This window comes from Lactuca virosa, chromosome 6, assembly GCF_052849685.1.
Source record: "Lactuca virosa cultivar CGN04683 chromosome 6, Lactuca_virosa_CGN04683_v6, whole genome shotgun sequence".
Lineage (NCBI taxonomy): Eukaryota > Viridiplantae > Streptophyta > Magnoliopsida > Asterales > Asteraceae > Lactuca > Lactuca virosa.
The window spans coordinates 87,901,422-87,925,607 of NC_136431.1; positions in this window are offsets into that span (position 1 = coordinate 87,901,422).

Consider the following 24,186-nt stretch of genomic DNA (forward strand, 5'->3'; position numbering starts at 1 on the left):
GATCCCACTCTCTTTCGAAAGAAAGTTGGGAATCATCTCATGCTTGTTCAAATTTATGTTGATGATATTATTTTTGGCTCTACTGACCCTGCTTTATCAAGTGAATTTGAGAATCTTATGAAGAGTCCATTTGAGATGAGCATGATGGGGAAGATCAACAATTTTCTGGGATAAAACATTCGTCAAAGTAGAGAAGGCATTTTTATCAATCAAGTGAAATACTCTTGAACTCTGCTTGAAAAGTTTGGAATGACAAATAGCTCAAAGTTGCGAGTACCAATGGCAGTTGGGACGAGACTTGGTCCTTCGTCGGATAAGCCGGGTGTTGATCTCACGTTATACCGAAGCATGATTGGTTCATTACTATACCTAACAGCTAGTCGACCTGATATAATGTTTGTTGTTTGCAATTGTGCTAGGTACCAATCGAATCCCAGGGAACCTTATCTAACAGCTGTCAAGAATATTTTTTGCTATCTCAAAGGATCAGTTTCGTTAGGATTGTGGGATCCTTCGAAAACATGGTTTGTCATTCAAGCATTTTCAGATGCAGACTTGGGTGGTTGTGAACTTGATCGTATAAGCACAAGTGGCGGATGTCAACTTTTGGATGGGAAGCTTGTGAGCTGGCAATCAAAGAAACAAACCAGTGTTTCGATTTCCACAGCGGAAGGAGAATATGTTGCTGCTGCAGCTTGCACTTCTTAAATCATTTGGATTCAAAGTCAACTGCGTGATTATGCAATCAATATGAAGAAAATTTCGTTGTACTGTGACACAGAAAGTGCTATTCGCATCTTCCATAACCCTGTGCAACATTCGAAAACTAAACACATTACACTTCGCTATCACTTTATAAAAGATCCGTTGAAGATGGAAAAATTGAAGTTCACTTTGTAAAGACCACAGATCAACTTGCTGATATATTCACCAAACCTTTGGATGAAAAGGCTTTTCTCAGGATTTTGTCTGACTTAGGCATGCTTGATGTGAATGCTGTTCCTGGTCTGAATTCGTTATAAAGACAAGAGATTTCGAAATCTCGATGATCCATTCAGAGGTTACTGTTCACCATTAAGCGTTCGACACGCTTCGCTTTTGAAATTCCTCTGAACGATTCACATGTCTAGTAAACAAAATTTGTTTGTTATTTTCATTCAAAAATCAAAAATATCAAAAAGATTTTCTTATTTTTGTTATTTTCATTCAAAAATCAAAAATATCAAAAAGATTTTCTTATTTTTGTTATTTTCATTCAAAAATCAAAAATGTCAAAAAGATTTTCTTATTTTTGTTATTTTCATTCGAAAATCAAAAAGCCAAAAATATTTTCTATTTTCTTTTGGTTTATTAACTTGTTTTTGTGTAGCACGTTTTCGAAGTCTCTTGGTGACACTTGCAATGCAGATTTAGGGAAGGTATAAATTCACAACTTGATCCTAGTTTGGTGTCCCTAGAAGCATGATGCAACATGTTGTTCCAAGCCTCCATGACTCAATGTGTTTTGAAGCCTTAATGGATCTCTCATTACGATAAGTCCTTTCCAATCAGGCTATATTCACATTAGTCACTGAGCTACCTTACTTTTCTCAAGTGATTTAAGAGTTTCCTGCTTGGTCCATGTATAGCAGAGGTACATTTCGTTTCTTGAAACCAATATTTTTCACCAAACATTCTTACACGATCACACACAATGACATATGCCCAAGAGATCTCTGGTTCGAACCAACCAGGATTTAGGCATGTACAAAGTTTGTGTTTATGATACGGATTCATGAGACCGTGATGATGGTGAAACCCCACATTTCGAAATCTTTAAGGAATTGACAGTAAACTTTTGTTCAAGATGTAACGAAACATTTGTTTCAGTACCTCACTTCGATATTCAAATTCATATTCTTTCGTTTTGCGTGGTCTTGCTAAAATGTTCGAAACCCACAACATTTTTACCCAACAAGATCCAGGACTATTTTTTGGAATATGATTTCAGCCTGAATATCAGTTCGATACTTTGTTACTTCATATACTTTTCACTCACTACACTGGTCAAACAAGTAATTTTGTTTATATTTTCTCGCACTTATTTTGAGTTGTGATATGTAACAAAATTTATGCTTACCTACGAAGCCTTTCAAAATATGCCCTTCAATACTCCTCTATGATTATTCGGTTGTAATTCACGGGAAAACACAGAAGATGTTTGACATCTCTCTTGATGTAGAACAAAGTGATCTTTGCCTGGGATCTAACTGCATTTATGTCGATTTTTATTTGACATCATAAATCTAAAAATATATTTTTTTTATCTTGATCTCATCCCAATTTTTTGGCACACATAAGCACACACCGAAATCCTTCAGGTTCTGAGTAATACCAACTCAGGCTGATGATTTCGAAAAGTCTAGCATATGACTTCGCTTCGCAACCCAAAAGCGAAAGAGCCTAGCCTCCATATCACAGTGTTTGTGACGGTTCTTATCTTATTGGGGAAAGCGAAGAGACTGATTGATGTGACATTTTGGTTGCTTTACGGTTTTCAAGGAAAAAGTGATAATCACATTTTCAGATGTGGCTACTTTTATGACTACTGGTCCAGTTTTCAAAGAGCGACGTGGCATGCAATTAATGCTTAGCCGCTTCAAATTCAAACTTAGGGTTGACGTATAAAAGGGTTTTTGGGTCATCTCTTTCCAACTTTACGCGATCAAGATATCCCCAAATTTTCTTACCCTATACGCTCTGTTCTCTCAAAAACTCTCAAACACTAACAATGGCGGCTACCAATGTTCAAGTTGATCCATCTCAAACAACAGAAGATGTCACTTCTCAACCTCTGATGAAGATTCAAAGTACCAATTACAGGGTTCAACCAGACGTTAGTCAGTATCCCGAGGAATTGAAGATGTTGATCGTTACTCTGAATCATTCGATGTTTTCCAATGTAATGTCATCTTCTTTTGACGTTCCTATGACCTGGTTATGCTTGGCAGGATCCACTGCAGTGTTTAACAAGACGACAGAGGTTGTCACGTTTCAACTTACTAATGAGAAAAAGTACAAATTGACAAAGCGACAATTCGTCCTGATTTTGCAAATTCCTAATGAGAGACCCTTTTATGATGTGACTAAAGAACAGATTGTTTAATTTTTTTCAACGAAATGGGTCACCAACCAGTTCTCACCTGGATGAGTGATTTCAAGAAATCCTCATTGCCTTGTATTTGGAATTTTCTTTTTGGGATATTCCTTCGATGCTTGACTGGTCGAACTGTTGGGTTGGACAAGGCAAAGCTTGGTGTATGCTATGGTTGCTGGATTGTACTATGATTTATAGGTGGATTATGCAACCCAGTTATGGAAGGAGTTTGTAAATAGCATTGGTCACACTAGTGTTAAAAGTGGGATTTCTTGTGCTCGTTACTGGAGCTTAATCTTGAAGTATGTGTATAAAAAGGAAGGTATTAGTGTTCCTGATAATGAATCTAAGGCTGAATTTGTATTGTATCAGCATCCTAAGACTGTGGAGGATGATTCCAAATTTTTTCCCAATATGGAAAGGATACCTAATGCAATGCTTCGCAAAGTAGATCCTGCTAATCCAATTCTTATTGCTTACCTTCAAACTATTAATCCAAATGTTGAAACTGGTGTTTTGTTACCAAAGAGTATTGGAGGTCCATCAAAGAAAATCAAAACTTCGAAGAAAGGTACTCAGGCTAGTCCGTCGAAGCCTGTTACTGAGTCTACACCAAAGAAGGCTAAAAAGGTTGGTGTTTTGAAACCTGATCCGGCTCCTATTCAACAGGAAGTTGTTAAACTTGTTCACGAGGAGACTTATCAATCAACAAAGGTGGTTATTCCTTCGAAGTCTGGTGTTCTCAAGCGAATAAATAAAATGGCTCACAGACCTCGTCATTCTCCGAAAACGCCTGATGTCGAAATTCATGAAAAGTCACCATCTTTTACAAAGAGGATTCGTAAGCCTCAACTCAATCGTAAGGGTGTTACATTTCGTGAGATTCCAGCTCCTGTTTCTCCATCCTCTAAGAAGCAAAGAGCTCAGGACATGTGAAGAAGATTCAGAAGAAGAAAAAGAAGGTTATTGATCCTTTGGATGATGTAGTTCCTGAATTTGATTTTGATAAATCCCCTTCTCCAAGACAAGATCATGATTTGGGCTTTCCATCACCTACGAGGGGCTCGCCACTCAAGTCAAATTTCGTGGAGACTGGATGTCTTGGTGGCAATGTGGAAACATCTAATGTGGACACATCCATCAATCAAGGTGATCATTCGCAAGTATCCGCCCCTAAGCAGACTACAGTCATACCACCCGAAGTTTCGAATGCCGAATCAGTTTCTAAGGAGGTTCGAACTTCAGGCATCCCTGCGAGCATATCTGATATGGACGCAAATGTCAACAAGGGTGATGGGGTGTTGAATAACGAAGACCAAGGTAATTCTACCATTATTATTTCATCTACTTTCGATACATCTACCATTGATACCACTACTTCTTTACCACCATTTCATACTCCTATTTCTACTACATTACCTCAATCCACTACTTCACCTACTTTTCACAACATCATCAATAAACCTATCACCTCCTTATTTACATCACAATCTACGGAAGGACCTAAATCAGTTCAAGAGGATGATACTACCGAAGGGGATGATGAAAAGGTATCTTTTTCCGACATCCAATTTGATCCAGAAGAAGAGAATATACCAGATCATATGCTCATGTCTGGTAAGCAGTTCAAAATTCTCAACATAAAACTCAATTCCTTGCTGATGCTGGAAGTAGAAATCATGTTTCTGGAACTGAAGTGGATGTGATGCTCAAGGCCCAAGAGCTTCGTTTGAGAAATGAAATGGGTCAACTGGACAAGAACAATGATTCTCGTGTAAAGGCGCAGTCTTCTTCTTTCAATCATGAACATAAGGAGTTGAAAGCAGTTGCAAAAGAAAGGCACATTTTGTTTGTTCAAGATGTCAACAAGGTTCGTGAGGATGTAAACTCGAAGATTGAGGAACTCAGAGCTGATATGGCGAAGGAGGTTGCAGCTTTTAATCATAATTGTTCATCTCTTCATAAAAAGGTGGACATAATTGCTGATGCTGTCACGAATGTGGTTAAGGGCTATAATTCTTTACTTCCCAAGGTTAATAAGAAGGATGAGGTTGATGTTAAAAGTTTTGGTAAAATTGAAGAGTCGTTGGGTAATCTGAAGGAGTTAGTTTCGAAGCTTGGGTCTTCATTGCCATCGTTAATCACTTAGGAATCATTATCTCAAAAGTTTATGTCTTTGGAGTCTACAATCAAAGCTAAGATGGCTCCATTGCAGAAGTTCATAAATTTGATGCCAACTGATGCCCCACCTCTTCGCATAGGGGTGCAAGGGGGAGAAAGAGTGAGTGTTGGCATGGGTTCGAAAGCTGATATGGGAGGAAGTGGGTCTTCTAAAGATGGAGGTGATGCAAAGGTTGTTGGAAAAGTTATGTCAACTCAAATACCCTCTTCGTTACCTAAGACCACTGTTCCAGTGTCATCATCAACAACAACAACAAAGCCCTTAACGAAAGGTATTGTGATTGGGTCTGGTGTTGGAGGATCAAGTTCGTCTAAGCCACTTCCTTCATTAGAAGAAATGAAAGGGAAAGGGAAAGGTGTCTTAACTGAACCTACTGCCGAAGACAAGAAGGTTGCCTTGGAAAAAGAAATGGAAAGGCAAAGAAAAATTCAAAGCATTCTTCGTCAAAGACAAAATGACCCACCGGGCCTTGAGAAGGGAGATCCTACTAAGCACTATTGTTACGAAACCATTGAAGCTACAGTGTTATATGGGGGAAATGCTTTATTTTCAAAAGATTCCCAAGAAGAGTTAGGGGCAGTTTAGCAGGATCTGAATTTTTAAGATCTGAAACTTTAAGAGGTCTGAATTTGTAAGAGGATCTGAATTTTTAAGATCTGAATTTTTAACAAGTTGTTTGGTTGGAAACTCTGAATTTCTGTGCTGAATAATAAAAATGACCATTTTACCCTTCTGTATTATTTTTTGCTAAATTCAATAATTCTATTTTATAAAATAATTTAACCAACTTCTTAGATAATTATACAAAAATATAAACACCATATAAATTCCAAACACCCTACGAAATCCAAATATAAACACCATACAAAATCCAACACATATGAAAACACATACAACTATAGCAAACATGAGCTACACATAACTACAGAATGTTATAATTGAAGAACTCTATCAACAACATTTTCTTTGAAAAATGATATGATATGAAATCCCTTAAGAAGAATATTTCAAGTATGAAATGTTTTAAATCAACAAAATTTGCACCGGCATACAATAGACAACAACTATGAAATCCACCTCGAAAACCAACTACATAAAACATGATCAGGGCAACATCTCCAACGGGAAATCAACCACCAAGCTATAACTTTGACTTTATTTGAATCCAAAAACCATAACTTTGACTTTATTTGAATCCAAAAACCACATCAGATCAAAACTGAAATATAACCTAACAAGTAACAATCACTTTGATGAACAGGGGCTATAACATAAGGGGTAGGATCGACAAAATCAAGCCAAAAAAAATTGATGGAGAGAGAGACACCAATCGAGGCTAAAATTAATCTGTATCGATCCACAAAAATGCTTACTTTCACCATCATGCTTGAATGCTTGTTTGGGATTGGGATTGAACCAGAATAATCGAGTTTTAGGGGAAAAACTTACCAAGAGTTGTATTGTCGATGAAGGACCTGGAGGGTTTCGTTTTCGGTGGCGATGGAGACACTGGCGAAAGAGTCGGCCAACTGGTTCCAAACCAGAGATGGAGTGGGTAAGGGAACATCGTGTGAATTGAAAGAGAAGATGGAAAGTGGGGCTGAAGTAGCAAAGGGCAAACCTGCAGAAGATGCCTGAGGCGATGCAGCTGGAGCCGAAGACGAAGCCGCCACACGCGAAGCCGAAGGCGGCGACAGTAGAGGGGATCAGAGCTGCTGCAGATTGGAGTGGAGGAGAGGCGTCGTTGATGGTTGGGAGGGAAAAAAGAGGTTGTGTCGTGAAATAGAAGAGAATACCTCGTGGGCAAAACAGGAAAAACGCGTGTCCTTATTTTTTCAGCTACAATAACATGTCTGAGAAATTAAGAGGTGCTTTTCAATTTAAGAGGAAAAAATGAGATGCTATCAAACGCCCTATATCTGAATTTTTAAGAGATTGTCTCTTAATTTTTCAATTAAGAGGTAAACAAACAACCCGTTATTCTACTGAAAGTTCTAACTTCAATCAGTTAGACTTCCCAATTAATGAAATGATGTTCAAGGCTGGTCAATATCAGGTTGTTGATAAATTTCAAGATAAAGAAGAATTCATGAGGCTGAAGCTTCGATTCCACGCTGTTCTTGCAAAGAAAGAAGAGGAAGTTTGGTTGCTAGTGAAGATAGTAAGAGTTCTCAACATTTCTAAGGATGTGTTATTCGAAGGAGTGTTGCAAAATTTTCATTTTCATGTAGTCCGAGCAAACAATGTCGCATTCGACTTCTCTGTTGCAGACTTTCCATTGATGAATTTTCACGATCTTATCAGTGTGGCAAAGATATTGAAGGGAGTTGATGTTTTGAAGCTTCAGTTGAAAAACAAAGAAGACTTCTTAGTTGGGCGTGCTCACATAAAGTTATTCATTGACAATTACTTTGATTGTCTTGCAATGACTGATGTCGAATTAGCTTTATCAGTGGGAAAACAGGTTTTTGTGCCTGTATCAATGTTGAAAGGAACAGTGAATTTGAAAAATTATGAAGATGGTGAAATCTGTTTGAAGCCTCTGGGAATAGTGTTTATGGGGAAAAACAAGAAAGGAAGAAACACTAAGTATCTTTTCCAAGTTTGTGATGTGGAAAAATATACAAGTTCTCAATATACTAGTTTGATGGTTCGAATGAATAGCTGCAAGAAAAACAATGATGGTGATAAAGCTAAAATTCGCAAAGTCATTAACTGGTATTCAGAAATTCGAAGGGTGATACATCAAGCTGCTCAGATGCTGATGACTTAGATTTGACATTTCTCACAAAGGGGGAGAATGTTGAGGTCGAATATAGTTGTGAGATGTCGAAGTCTATCTGAGTCTGTCTTAGTGTCGAAAGTTAGTTTGTGTATTTTTTATAGGGGTATTGTTAGTTTCGAAACTGTAACGTTTAGTCGCTTGTGTATTTTTTGTATGCTTTTGTATTCCCTATAAATAGGGAAGGGATACTAGAGTTAGAGTAACCTTCGTGAGTCTGAAAACTTTACTCTATTTTTCTCTGTATTCTTCAAGAGCATAATCGAGCGAACCAAATCATATTTACATCATGTGCTCTTAATTCGTTCATTACTCTGATTTATGTTGTCATAATCGATCATATAACAACTACATTACCCGAGGATCAACTCATTTTGAGTAAGGAATAGAAATCCCAATACTCGAACCAATCTTCCAAAAATAGTTTAGAATATCTAATACTTAGAGTTTAATAATCCAACATATCAAGGGTTCTAGTGCCTCAAAAACATATAAATAATATTTGAATTTCAATGTCAAGAGGTGACGAATATTTTCTTGATGAATGAAATGCTATGAATGCAAATATTCCCAACACCATGTCAATATCAAACTTCAACTCACAAGTTGATGGCCAGATGTGAAGAACACATGACAGACGAATTTGTCAAGTTTTCCTTTACATCCACAAACAAGGCGCGAAGGGCCATCCTACCTAGGATACACGAAGGCCGAAGGGTAGCGAGCCTCTACTCGTGCATGTGAGGATTATATAGAAATCTACTCACAACAACAACGATAATAAATGTCCATTTGGGTATCTGGGATATCAAAGTCACACCCATCCTAGTATGAATATGCACACAAATGATGAAAATAATTTTCTAAGATTTCAAGATATTTCGCTTCTAATATTAAAGCATTTCAAAAATCACATTTTATGAATGCACAACTAGGTCACATGGAAATCAATGGGTACATAAAGTACCATGCGATGAAAATCAAGTAAAATTTATCAAATAAAATAAGTAAGGCAGGGGATGTGTGTTCGCGGTAACTCACCTAAAAGTCAACACTAAATCCTCGTAGTATCGTTGTGTCTGAAAACATCCATTTATATCATTCTTGCATAAGAATATCCCCATGAGACCAGATATAACATTGTAAATATGTTGTCTTAGAGTATGATACATTGCTAATAATTCATTTCACGGTGTTGGTCACTTGGTAATTCTTATCTTATTGTGAAAGACTAAATCTAGTTATCTAGCCCCCAAAATATAATTCACTGTTACCATTCAACATATCGTGGAAATATTTACTATAAAATTTATAATTACAAAACATTAATCATGTTGCTTGATTATTTTATAAAATGATCAATAATAATTATACTTCTAATAACTTCCATATAATGATAGTAGAAGATTAATTCATTGTAATCCTCCATTACACTGAATTTCTTAAATAGTTATATAGATTGTCTAATATCGTGTTATTTGTTTTGGACCATAACAATTATACTATTTATAAGGAATTAACAAGTTAGCCCAAAGTTTGAGTCCAAACAAGTAGATCGGTCCAGGCTAAACAGTTAGTCAGAAAGCTACCTAATTTTCGAAAACTCAAAATAAGGTATTTATTCACCTCATTCAGAAAAAACGCCATGCCTATGAAGCCGCACCATCTCGGATCTAATGGCCGACAATGACATGACTCCGACATGGGCTTCATCTCCTGTAACATCCTAATTTTTTAAAGAAATTTTTTCATTTTTCTTCTTTAAAATATATCAAAGTACGATTACATTATGCAGAAACATGTTGCGAATGCGCGTGTGTACAGTTGAACCTTGCCCTTCTCACGAACCAATGAAGTGCCTGAAAAATATTTATAACAACTAGGTAAGCGCTAAGCTTAGTGAGTTCCCCAAGATACCATATACCACAATATATATGCATGCATACAAATGTTCCCCCACCCAAACTACATAATTGGCCCCGCCCAACTACTTAATGGGCCCCGTCCAAACTACTTAATGGGCCCCGCCCAACATACATAGCGGGCCTCACCCCACATACATAACCATAAATAGAGACTGCACATTAAGTTCTACTGATACAGGCAAATAAAAGCTATACTATCGGCTTTATTCTACTAACTCCTATGTCCTAACATACATGGATATATATTGTAACACATGATATAGTGAGATAACTCACCTGGACAATTACTCCGACGATTGACAGATATCCCTCTGCCATAACGGGTAACGCGTTTAAGAGGTATTAACCTAAAATACTATAGCTTATCAGTTCCTATGACAATCTGGTATTGTAATTAGATTTGTCACTAATCCCAATGAATACTGGGAGTTTTATCAAATAAGGACCAACCAAACAGCATATTTGAGAGGCAAGATCATTTCGGCATATAACTTTTCTAAAATCCAAAAACCAAGCCAACATGACCATTCCAGACACCTCTCCCCTAAGTAGATCAATCAGCATTATAACTGGAATTATTGATTAAACCTATTTATACATTCATAACAATGACTATGAATATAAATATAAGGTACACTTAAAGCATAGTAAGTATAGCCTAACTTACAGAGAGTTTCAAGTGAAACCGGAAGATTGCACTGGAAGAACTCCGACCCGAGAGCTTCTATTTCTCTAGCCCTCTATGTCATAGAGCCTCGTTAAAGTATTCAGAAACTAGGGAGTAAAGGGATTAAGAGTACGAGAGATTCCATAGGAATTGGATGGAAATTATGTGAGGAAAAGAATGACAATCGACTTCTATATATGTCAGGGAAAAGAGGCGCATGTCGCGTGATTGGTCGGTGCGCACCACTCACTTGGTCGTGATGGGTGGCGTGGCTCTAGAAGTTATGTGACACATGGCAGCTTCTGGGTGGTGTGTCAGTGCATGTCGCGCGCTTGGTCTGCGCCCGCCAGTTTGCATGTAATCTGAAAGATTCTTCAAAAAATCATATCTTCTCCTTATGAGCTTCATTTTATATCCACGTGTAGCTATCGACGAGATCTACAAGTTTCATTTAGACTTTATTGGATAATTCTCTTTTTATCTTTAAAGTTATATTTTTAACACACTTAGATTGTTAAAGCCCGTATAAAAATCATAACTCTCTTATATGAATTATGTTCTCAATTGTATTTATAGTGATGAGATCATATGGACGGGATCTTTAACTCTCGTTTAGATTGTTTTTCCTAACAATCGACCGATTTCTATTTCGGTTTCTGTGTTGTACACTGCTAAGCTGAAACTTTTAAAAATCATAACTTCCTCATACGAAGTCAGATTTAGGCGTTCTAAATGTGTACGCTCTCGCTTTTACGACTACTATGACTTTTGTCAACACTATTTATCCTAAATAGTGATCTATCAAAATGTCTATTTAATATAACCGGTCGTTTATACTTTAAAGTGAAAATGGGGTGTTGCAACTCTCCCCCACTTATAGAGATTTCTTTCCCGAAATACTATTCTTAACGCACTTTAGGATAATGCCTACATACTATCCTACTGGGGTTTCATGAGATCAACCTAATATCTAACTAGCATTGTTGCATCGGCTTTGTCCATTTATACTTCACTAGCCTTAGAACTTTGTTTTTTACTATAGACGCACTCCCGAACTCCTTGTGAAGTCTTCCAAAATTGGGAACACGTTGATCTGGACTTCCCGAATCTACACTTTCCGATGAAAGATTACATCCAGACGTGAAATGTCGATTTGTTCCTTCGACTAGGAACACTATCGACTTAATGTAAGATGATTAATTAGGGTAATTTTATCTACGACATCCTAACGGAATCCACCTTCCGGAACATGCCTCAAAATAACCATATGACATATTCTTAAAACACACAGGGATCTAGATTACAAATGGTATTCCAACCTAGATCATGTGTTCTAACATCTTGAATTTTAACCACAATTACTATACTGGGTTTACTGGCTTGAAAACACTGGAACCAATACTCTAACATTAATGACAGACTCATTTATAAGGTTTGATTTATCGACTAAAGGATTAACTAAACTAAACACATAGCTTACCTCGAAGACCAATGACTCATATGCAGTTGTACTCGATTATCGACTAAAGGATTAACTAAACTAAATGAACATGTATAGGACTTTATACTCATCGCTTACAATACTTTTTTGTTCTCCGTTGCCAACCGAAACCTTGCATCCTAAAAGCGTAAACATCTGCTTGCCAAATTTCTACTGTCTTATCGCAGTTCTAAACAAGAAAAGAAATCCTTAGATCCTTTCTTTGCATGTCTATCTTTTGTTGACATCTGACGAGGCATCTTTATAACTAAATCTCCAACGACTACTATTGTTTATGCAGTCTTAACACTAAGTCACTCCTAGAACTAAACTCTTTCCAATTTATGCTAGGGACTCTTACTTTATCTTAACTGCTAGTATCAACATCAAGAATGTCTGGTTGATCCTGGATCAACAACTTGATCTACCAATCCTATTATGTATGTTGCTAATACATATACAACCCTTGGAAAGCACTATTGCCTTTCTTAATCAACATGCTTCTTCTTAAATGATCCTCTTCTAGGCGTCTCTATATGCGTGATGACTTGAAACTTTCATACTATGGAAATGCTTTCTTCTTGACATCGATTATGCGGCTTCCGTCTTTCTAATTCTGATGTATCCCTTGAGTACTTGACGCTCTCTATGGAAACTATATCATCTATTGAATTCTTGATACTCTGTTCCGAGGATATATACCTCATCCATGAAGGTACAAACCTAAATGGTTCTCTTTGCTATCTGAGCCACACCTTTGAATATGGCTAATTCCTAAATCTTATCAGTCGCTTGGGAGGAAAGACCACCTTTCCTTGAGAAGCAAGAAACTCCTAGCCTATGAGTAATTTAACAGAAGACTCCCTTCTTTTATTTCTCGCACAATGAAATCAAAACGAACGACCTCCGCCTACTCGGGTTGCAACTCTCCTAGATCTTGACGACGAAATTGAAAGTCGAAATAATTTTCGCACTTTCTCCTTAAGGTTTGGTTCTCCCCTACTTGGTTTCGACCCAACATCTGTTGCTTCTCATAAATAATCGAAGTCTAAGTTGGCTTCACCTATGCGATTCATGGCTCCTTTTGACTTTGAAGAAACTCATGTTTATCATATCCAATGACCTTCGACATTCTCATCGTGGTACTACTGATTGTGCCTAAGTGGTCTTCTCGTATATCATTATCGAAACAGGATAAGGTCATGACAAGGATAAAGTCATCTAAAAACGTACTAACACACATGTACACCTAACAGTATAAGGGGGTCTTACTAACATAGTCGAACTACTAGTAACAATGACACTTTCTGAATTCACTTCATCGTTCTCTGGGACGATCGTATTGTTGTGTTCTAATTTTCCTTCTTTATTCTTATGACTAAAGTCGGTGTTACATCGGACAAGGATCTCGGAACCTAGCTTACTCACGCAAATCTACTTTATTTAGACTCAATCCTATATGGCCACTTGGGCCCAAACTTAGAGTCACCCTCCTAGACGTCACTGTATGACAAGTAATGATGGAAACAACACATGACGACTTATAGTGTTAGCCACACTATCTACTAAACTACCAGTGCATTTGAAACTTTGCTACTCTTCTTTATCTAAGTATGGACCCTATGTTTCTAGTAGTATGGGCCCTTATACTAATTTCCACGCCTTCTTATACTCGTTCAAAGAATTGTCCCGCGGTATCCAATTCACTACACAACCCTACACATGACGCCCACTAAAGATATATGTATATGTCCCAACGAGCACATATGATAGATCTTCCTAGATTCTTTTTGGATTTTGCGTCTTTACTTACACCCTACCGCATGATTAAACGCCTTATCCAACATATTTAAAGTTTCCTAGAATCTCTTTCTAGGATTACTTACACTTTATCCTACTATTATTCAAGGAAGAACTTCTACCAATACAAACTAATTATCTGATGAATACGATTTCATGCCACTAAAATCGAACAGTTTGTCGACTGAAAGATCTGACACTGCAACGGTTAGACTAATACGGGAGCTGTGAAATAGCACCATATCAAGCAATCTAAACTATTTAATTATGGGAGCATGTAACCTAATGTATTTGTCAAATAACTCACTAATATCAATATAGGTTCTAAGCAGCAAATAAAAAGAAGATCCCTAGGCTATAAGGCATCTTATTTATCAGGCAGTTCTAACATGTAATTCCTAAAAGACTTCTTCTAGGATTCCTTCCACTTCACCCTACTATTTATCGAGGGAAAAAACTTCTACAAACATTAACTGTCTATCTAACGAATATGATTACATGCCTCTAAAATAAAACATTCCATCGACTGAAAGATCCGACACTACGACGGTTAGACTCAAACAAGAGCTGCGCAATACCGCCAAATCAGGAAACCTAAAACTATTTAATTTTGGGACCATGCAACCTAATGTATTTTTCAAATAGCCAATTAATATCAATATAGGTTCTAAGAAGCAAATAACAAGCAAATCCCTAGGCGATAAGGAATCTTTGAGCATCAGGCAATCTCTAACTGGTAATTCCAGAAAGATCCCTAGCCTACATACTAGCATGCATTTCTAACATTTCACATATTAGCAATCATAACAAATATCGATATTTTGGGAATCACTTTCCTTTTTTAGCTTTGGATGATTGTACGCATTGCATTCTTTTCTTTTGAATAAAGTTCTTTTTCTTAAAAAGATTTTGTTAAGATATTTAGATCCTCGGTTTGAGTCTGGAATTACACCAGGGTTCATCCAGTTTTCTCAAACCAGGGCTCTGATACCAACTTGTAACGTCCTCATTTTTCAAAGAAAATTTTCATTTTTATTTATTAAAACATATCAAAGTATGATAACACTATGCAGAAACATGTTGTGAATGAGAGTGTGTACAGTCGAACCTTGCCCTTCTCACAAACCATTAAAGTGCTTGAAAAATATTTATAACAACTGGGTAAGCGCTAGGCTTAGTGAGTTCCCCAAGATACCATATACCACAATACATATACATGCATACAAATGGGCCCCACACAAATTACCTAATGGGCCCCACCCAAACTAATTAATGGGCCCCGACCAACATACATAACGAGACCTAACCAAACTACACGCCGGGCCCTGCCCAACATATATAACTATACATAGAGACTATACATTAAGTTCTACTGATACATGCATATAGAAGCTATATTATCAGCTCTATTCTACTAACTCCTATGTCCTAACATACATGGATATATATTGTAAAACATGATATAGTGAGATAACTCACATGGTCAATTACTCTGACGATTGACAGATAACCCTCGGGCGTAATGGGTAACATGTTTAACATGTATTAAACTAGAATACTATAGCTTATCAGTTCATATGACAATCTGGTAAATGGTAATGAAAACTAGATCTGTCACTAATCCTAATGAATACTGAGAGTTCTATTAAATAAAGACCAATCATACAAGATAGTTGAGAGGCAGGATCAATTCGACATATAGCTTTTCTGAAATCCAACAACCAAGCCAACGTGACCATTCTAGAAACCACTCCCATAAGTAAATCAATCAGCATTATAACTGGAATTACTGATAAATCCTATTCATACATTCATAACAACGACTATGAATATAAATATATGGTACACTTAAATCATAGTAAGTACAGCTTAACTTACATCGAGTTTCTAGTGAAACCGAAAGATTACATTAGCAGAACTCCGACCCAAGAGCTTCTATTTCTATGGCCCTCTGATGATGCAGGGCCTCGCTAAAGTAGTCGAAAACTATCCTAGTAAATGGACTAATAGTACGAGAGATTTCCATAGTAATTGGATGGAATCTTTATGAGGAAAAGAATGAAAATTGACTTCTATATATAGTTGGGAAAATAGGCGTGCGTCACTTGCTTGGTCGATGCGCGCCGCACACTTGGTCGGAGTGGGTGACGTGGCTCCAACAGTTGTGTGACACATGACATCTTCTGGGTGGTGTGTTAGTGTGTGCCACACGCTTGGTATATGCACTTTAGTTCACGTGGAATCTAACAGATTCTTCAAAAAATCATATCTTCTCCATACAAGCTCTATTTTCAACGTTCTTTATATTCACATATCTATCGACGAGATCTATAACTTTCAATTAAAGGTTTTCTCCAATCTTATTATCAGCTCTCACCACGAGTGATAATTTATCCCCTCCCCCTTTAGGTTATTGATATGTTTAACTTTGCAAATCAGTATTCATAGAATTCATTCTTTAAAATAGTTTTAAAATTACTAAGTGTTGACCTGTTTCCAAAACACCACTGCACCACTTATCCTTCGTATGAAGTTTAAATGATGAAATATTTGTTTCTTCCCAACACCATTCTACATGCTTCCATCTTGACCATTGCTCATTAAATCCTTTTTTGGTATCATTACATATTTAGCTCCCAATAGCCTCTGATGGATATTTTCTCCATTCCTTCGGAATGAGTAACTCTAAATCTCTTTACCAAACAAATTCTAAATAATACATACACTAACGTGCCTCCCTTTGTGACTAAATCTTTTCCCATGTCTTGATAAAATCTTAGTTTTTGTCGTGTCTTATTGGTCTTGAAAGTTTTCATCTTGTCAAGCGGACTTGGGTTCCGTCTTAGCTCCCTGTTATAGTCAACTTGCACCACTTTTTTTATGGTACATTCTAATCTTTCCCCTAGACTTGAAATTCTACTTTATTCGGTAACATATAACAATATAACAAAACTGTTGGCTGCTTAAGCCTTTTCTCATTTATCCATATGTTGACAACATATCACTTCTCTCTATTTATGAAACTATCATGTCTTTGGTTCATCTTTTTATTGAACTTTCACCTCCTCATTCCTTGTGTTCTTGTTTTCATAAAAATTATTGTTCTCTATTTCCCTTCATCCTTATGTTTGTTAATACAATCCTTATACTCTTCATATGGGTGTGTTTCCTTTATTCACCAAATTGTTCTTTGATTACTTTTCTTAACTCATTCCATGATAATTTGCTTATAACATGATTTTTTTCCAACCATTTCATTGAGACGATTGACCATTAGGATATTGTTGTGGTGAGTTTTGTCAATGCAAAGTTAACCCATGAGTTCTTCTTACAAGAATACATTTGAAAAGTCATCTCCATCCTATCTGCCCAATCTTGCATGTTATCAACTTGAGGTTATATCTTAGGTTGATATTGATATCTATCCGACTTTTCATGGTTACTTTTCTTTCAATCTCTTTTGTTGTAGTAAACGTTCCACTCTACTCAATTATACTTACCCTTTTCTCGCTTTCTTTAGTAACTTGAGTCATGTTATTCTTAATTTCTTCTATCAACTTCTTTATCTCTTTCTTGTGTTGATCCATCATACTCTTGAGTTTTTTTATTCTTGTTCTGCTTGAGTTGATCCCAATGTATTAATGAATTGTCCAGGTGATGGTTTGGTATAATGCATCTCCTTTTCTTGTATGTTGATGTTTATTTACATTTGTCTCATTAAATTTTCTTCTAGACTTACTAATGTCATCTCAAGCATAAATCAAAACTACCAAACTTAATTGTATTGATTCTTTCTTAACACTAGTTTTCACAATATGTGTACTCTTGTAAAGTTACAGTTACTATAGGTATTCACAATCCAAGAAATTTAGAGGTCTACACACATAAAACTCTCACTTTCCTCAAAAGTCAACAACGATACCTAAATACATCTCTAAAGCAATCCTAGTTTAAGTCCAAGTACTAATCATAATACTTAGTTCACTTAAGCCATTTCTCTGATACTAATAAACATATCAAAAAGTAGATTTAATATCATCACACAAACTGTGGACTTCTAAAAGTCCAAGTCAATCCTTAACTCAAGATAGGGTCTTCAATCTGAATACACATCCAAAATATGTTAGACAATGAAATGTATAGTGAGTTCCCTGATGATTAACTCATTTTGAGTAAGGAACAACAATCCCACTACTCGAACCGATCCTCCAAATATATTTTCGAATATCTAATACTTAGAGTTTAATAATCCAACATATCAAGGGTTCAAGTGCCTCAAAAACTTATAAATAATATTTGAATTTCAAAAGATGAAAACATTTCGCTCAAACAATGTCAATAGGTGAGGAAGATTTTCTTGATGATTGAAATGCTATGCATACATATATATTCCCAACCTCATGTCAATCTCAAAGTCCAACTCACAAGTAGATGGCCAGAAGTGAAGAACACATAACATACGAATTTGTCAAGTTTTGCATTACATCCACAAACAAGGCACTAGGGGTCATCCTACCTAGGCCACACGAGGGGTAGCCAGCCTCTACTCATGCATGTGAGGATTATCTATAAATCTATTCACGACAACAACGATAACAAATGTCCATGTGGGTACCCATGATCTCAAAGTCACACCCATTTTAGTATGAATATGCACACATCAGATGATGAAAACAATTTTCCAAGATTTCAAGCTCTTTCGCTTCAGTTATCCAAACATTTCAAAAATAACATTTCATGAATACACAACTAGGTTACATAGCAATCAATGGTTACATAAAGTACCATGCGATGAAAATCAAGTAAAACTTATCAAACAAAATAAGTAAGCTAGGGGTTGTGTGTTCCTAATAAGTCACTTGAAAGTCAACACTAAATCCTCATAGTATCATTTTGTCTGAAAACATCCATCTACATCATTCTTGATTAAGAATATCATTATGAGACCAGATATAACATCGTAAATATGTTGTGTCTGAGTATGCTACTTTTCCAATAATTCATTTCATTGTGTCGGCCTCTTGGAAATTCATATCTTATTGTGAAAGACTAAATTTAATTATCTGGCCCCTAAAGTATAATCCACCTTTATTGTTCAGCACATCGTAGAAATATTTATATTTAGATTTTATCATTTATAATACAAATTACTAATCATGTTGCTTGATTTTTGTATAAAACGGTCAATAATAATTAGATTTCTAATAACTTCCATATAATGATAGTAGGAAATTAATTAACTATAATCCCCCATTAGGCTTAATTGCTTAAAATTTTATATGGATTGTCTAGTGCCATTTTCTTAGTTTTTGTCCATAACAATTCTATTATTTATAAGGAATTAACAAGGTATTAGCCCAAAATTTAAGTCCAAACAACTAGATCGGTCCAGGCTACACAATTAGTCAAAGAAATACCTAATTTTCGAAAAGTCAAAATAAGGTATTTACTTACCTCATTCAGGCAGAACGTCACGCCTATGAAGCCACTTCATCTCAGATCTGGTGGTCGGCAATGCCCTGACTCCGACAAGGGCTTCATCTCCGACGATGTATTAACTCCACCTATTTGTTCCTCTTCGGCGACACCATGTTACCATCCCTACGAACGACTGCTATACAATTCTTCGTCCATGGTTATATCTGTGATTCTAGAGCTCGTCTGAGAACTAAACTCGACCTATACAACATTGATGCCATACTGACTCTTCCTTTATGTTTCTCCAGCAAGATCCATTTCACGGGAGTAACCATCTTTCCCGGCGTAGGCTTCAAATTCGTGTTGGATTAAGGTGTCTAAGCTAATAACTAAATTAGTATATATTCTTGTAAATATAAGCAAAGTCCTTTTTGGGGTTTCCCTCATAACCAGAAATAGCTAGAAATGATATTAAGAGAGAGAATGATAATTTATTAGAATATTATGTGATTAATAAACTAATTGGAAATTATGGGAAAAATAATTTGTTAATATATTATGTGATTAATATATTAAATGGAAATAGATAGTTGATTTGTTAATTTATTATGTGAGTAATAAATTAATGTGAGATCAATTGTTAAATAATTGATTAGTTAATTTATATGATTAATAAATTAATATGAAATCAATAAGAATTAATTAATTGTTAATCAGAATTAATAAAGAGTTAATAAGGGATTAATTGGAATTACTTAAAGGTGCAAGGAGTGAATTGTAATTATTCAATGGTTGAACAAAAGAAGCGGTTCTAGAACCCTTCGTTGTATGGACGGTTTTGGAGGGTTTCCTAGGGTTTTTGGAAGCCTCCAAGTTGTATATAAGGAAATGATTTGAACTGAGATAAAATCTATTATTTAATCAATTTAAATCTTGCTTTGTCTGCAAGTTACCTTAACTATAAAAAGGACTCATTGGCTTACAATTTTAATTTATGACATTACCTATAACCATATGAACAAAAATTCCCGCATATCTCATCTCTCCTCTTCATTCTAGGGTTTCTAGTTTTGGGTGTGAGCCATTAGAGGCATCATCCTTTTGGTGATAGCTTTCCAAGATCAATAACTACAAGGGATTGAAGTAGATGTAACCTTAATTTTTTTATTTCGATTATACTAGGGTTTTATTAGGGTTCATGTTATCTTGTTGTTCATTGTATGTTACATTCAAAGTGTTAAGATACAGATCCTTTAGTTTGCATGTGCCCTTAAGTGTTAATTGAAATTCCGCAAGCATATAGGTTTTGTAACCTATAAAACCCATCAGTGATATCATAGCTTTGGTATGTCTAAGATTGATTGTACATGAGATGAACTGAACAAAATAAAATTTTCGAAAAAGTTTCTTGTCATGACTTAACCATAGTATAAATCCGAATTTGGGGATTTTCTACCTAATCTGATTTGTGTGGTTATTTTTTCTAATTATCTGGTTTTAATTCTTGCCAAAATTCGAATTTTGAATCTCTTATATAACTAAAAAATAAAACTCCAAATATTATGAGATAATCTTGAATAGATAATATTTAATTCTAAGATTAATTTAATTGAATTATCCTTATGGTTTTAACAATTAATCTAATTATAAGATTAATTAAAAGATAATTATAAATTCATGATAGATTTAAATCGATTAATTAATTATATGATTAATTTAGATAATTAATATTTAAACCGTGTGTTTTAAATGGATTTAAAATACACCCTTATATATATTTATTAAACGTTTAATACTATATGTATAAGAAAAGACAGACGAATCTCTAGTACGCCTCATTCACAAAGTCATGCTATAAGAGGGGTATAAGGAAACAGCCTATAAGATGACCGTTGAATGGGTGTCATTTTCACCCACCGTTTATTTGCGTGGTGGAGGGTCGTTAGCTGAACGGGTTTGATAGGACATAAAAGATTAAAAGTATAATCTATGATGTAATAGAACATTCTTTTAAAATCCCACTCTAGTTACTTTAGGAAAATGTGAAATTGTATGCTAATCCATGAAAACGCACATCGTTTCTTTATGAGTCGTTAGTGGAGTGTGTGTGGTTAACCGACACACTAATATGGGACTATAAAGATGAAATGATGAAACAACTCGTGTTTATAATTGTTGATGGAGCGTGTGTGGTTAATCGGCACATCAATGGGAGATTATAAATCGATCGGGGGTGTTTGAGAGATTTTGCATGGTTATTCAATGAAAATCTCAAAAGATCTTGGAATTTCATGCGATTGAAATTGGTCAAATGTTTCTACCTAGCTAAAATAGTTTCGTGATATGACTACGACATCCCTATTCATATTACGAAATGAAAATATGGATCCTAGCCTTAATTTAATTTATGGGTTAATAATTAAGGATTAAAACCAACTAACTTGAATTCTCTTTTTCCCACTTTTAGATGTCTTGTGAAAATTAAAATGGTCTTCCTCGTTCATATAGAAATAGTTTTCCTCAATCATCTGGAGATGGTCTTCCACATTCGATTCAAGATGAATTTGTCTTTCCCTCCTAGGGTAATGGTGAAATTGGAAATCGTTCGTCTTTAACTCTTCCTCCTCCTCTAGTAACTCTCCCAACGTCATGTTTTACTCAAGTTGAAAGATATGAAACAACTCAAGCCCTATTGGCATGTAAACATGAAAATGGACATTATGTGTGTGCGTATGTTTTGAAAATGAAATTGTACATTGAAAAAGTGGAAATAATGGGTATCATATTCCTGAAGGAGCTAGCCATTGATTTGGTTCTTATCTTGCTTCCTAAGTCATCTGGTCGGTTCATATAGATCTTTCATATGAGGAATCTCGATGTAACCCTAATTAATCTGACCTAAATGTTAGTAGTTGCTGAAGCAGAAATGCTTAAGAACACAACTGAACCAAAAATGCGCATAGGGTCTAATCCTAAGTTTCCTATGGACATTGACAATGGTAACATTGGTGACTAAGAAAGGATTTCTCTTTCTAATCGAAAGGGGTCGGCCAAGGTCAAACTGTTTGATCGTATGGTAAAAAGAAAGGCTAGTTATGTGATCATTCCACATGTTGACACCAATGAGTTCATTTGTTTCTACTTCCAATTGAAGGGACATTGGAAACGAAGCTGCCTAAACTACTTGAAAGATCTTGAAGATTGTAAAGACAATTCGTGTGACTCTACTTCAGGTACATCCAAAATATTACTCCATAGTTTCCTATTCTTGTACTCTTAATACATAATGTGATGATCACATTTTGATGGTATTGCATGATCTTAAAGAAAGAAAGAAGCTTGAGAAAAAGTGAGCTAAATTTGATCCTGAGAAATGGACTTTGGTCACATGGTTCGATGGTCAGAATTTAGAGCTACTACTAGGGAGTTAGGATAATTTAATAGATTTCTATTACTTTTCAAAGATGTTTAGAAGCATAGTTTTTCATATTATGCATTGTAAGGACAAGTTTCAATTTTCTTTTTATCAATAAAATGAAGTTTTGTATGAGATATCTCATGGATCAGTCGAATCTGAACATGAGGCAGCGCAGGTGGCTTGACATGGTCAAGGATTATGACTGCAAGATTTTGTACATCCCGGGGAAAGTGGATGGGGTCATTGATTCTTTTAGCCGCAAGACGGCTGGTTCTGCTATTGGGAGCATTTGTATGAGGATTTCTATTGATTCGCCGTTGTTGGGTATGATTAGAGAGGCTAAGGTGGAGGGAGTCAAGAAAGAGAAATGGAAGCAAGAGCGAATCAGAGGTGAGATTGACAAGTTTTCTACCGACAGTGGTGGATTATTGACCTGGTATGGTCGTGTATGGTTACCAGATTTTGGTGGGGTCAGGCAGGCTGTGCTGGAGTAGGAACACAAGTCCAGATTTTCAATACACCCTGGAGCCACCAAGATTTATCGGGATTTACGACTTAGTTATTGGTGCTCGTGCATGAAGCGGGAGATAGTCTGGTATGTCGAGCGGTGTTTGACTTATCGGATGGCCAAGGCCGAGCACCAGAGGTCGCATGGCAAGCTTCAGCCTTTAGAGGTTACCATGTGGAAGTGGGAACAGATCACCATGAATTTCATCACCAAGTTGCCTCGGACAACTAAGGGGTTTAATGCGATTTGGATGATAGTTGATCGGTTGACCAAGAGTGCCCACTTCTTAGCCATCTGTGAGAGCTCGTCAGCCGAGAAATTGGCCGATGTTTATGTGCGCGAGATTGTTGATCGTCATGGCGTTCTGGTTTCTATTGTTTCAGACCGGTATGTTTGGTTTATTTCACGGTTTTGGCAAAAGTTCGATGAGGAACTAGGTATGAGATTGCACTTTTGCACTGCTTATCATCTGCAGACTGAAGGCCAGAGTGAGAGGACCATTCAGACACTTGACGATATACTGAGAGCGTGTTTCATAGATTTTGGTGGGAGTTAGGACTCCTACCTTCCTCTAGCGGAGTTTTCTTACAACAATAGCTATCACTCCAGTATTAGTGTGCCGCCATTTGAGCTTCTTTATGGGAGGAAGTGTCGTACCCCAGTCTGCTGGGAAGAGGTCGGTCACAGGGTTACGGGAAGGACTGAAGTAGTAGACGACAGAGCTTATTCAGCAGATTAGGCAGAGGTTGCAGACAGCTCGGAGTCGACAGAAAAGTTATGCCAACAAGCGTCGATCTGAGTTGGAGTTCCAGGTTGAAGACAATGTTTTGCTGAAGGTATCACCCTCGAAGGGTGTAATACACTTCAAGA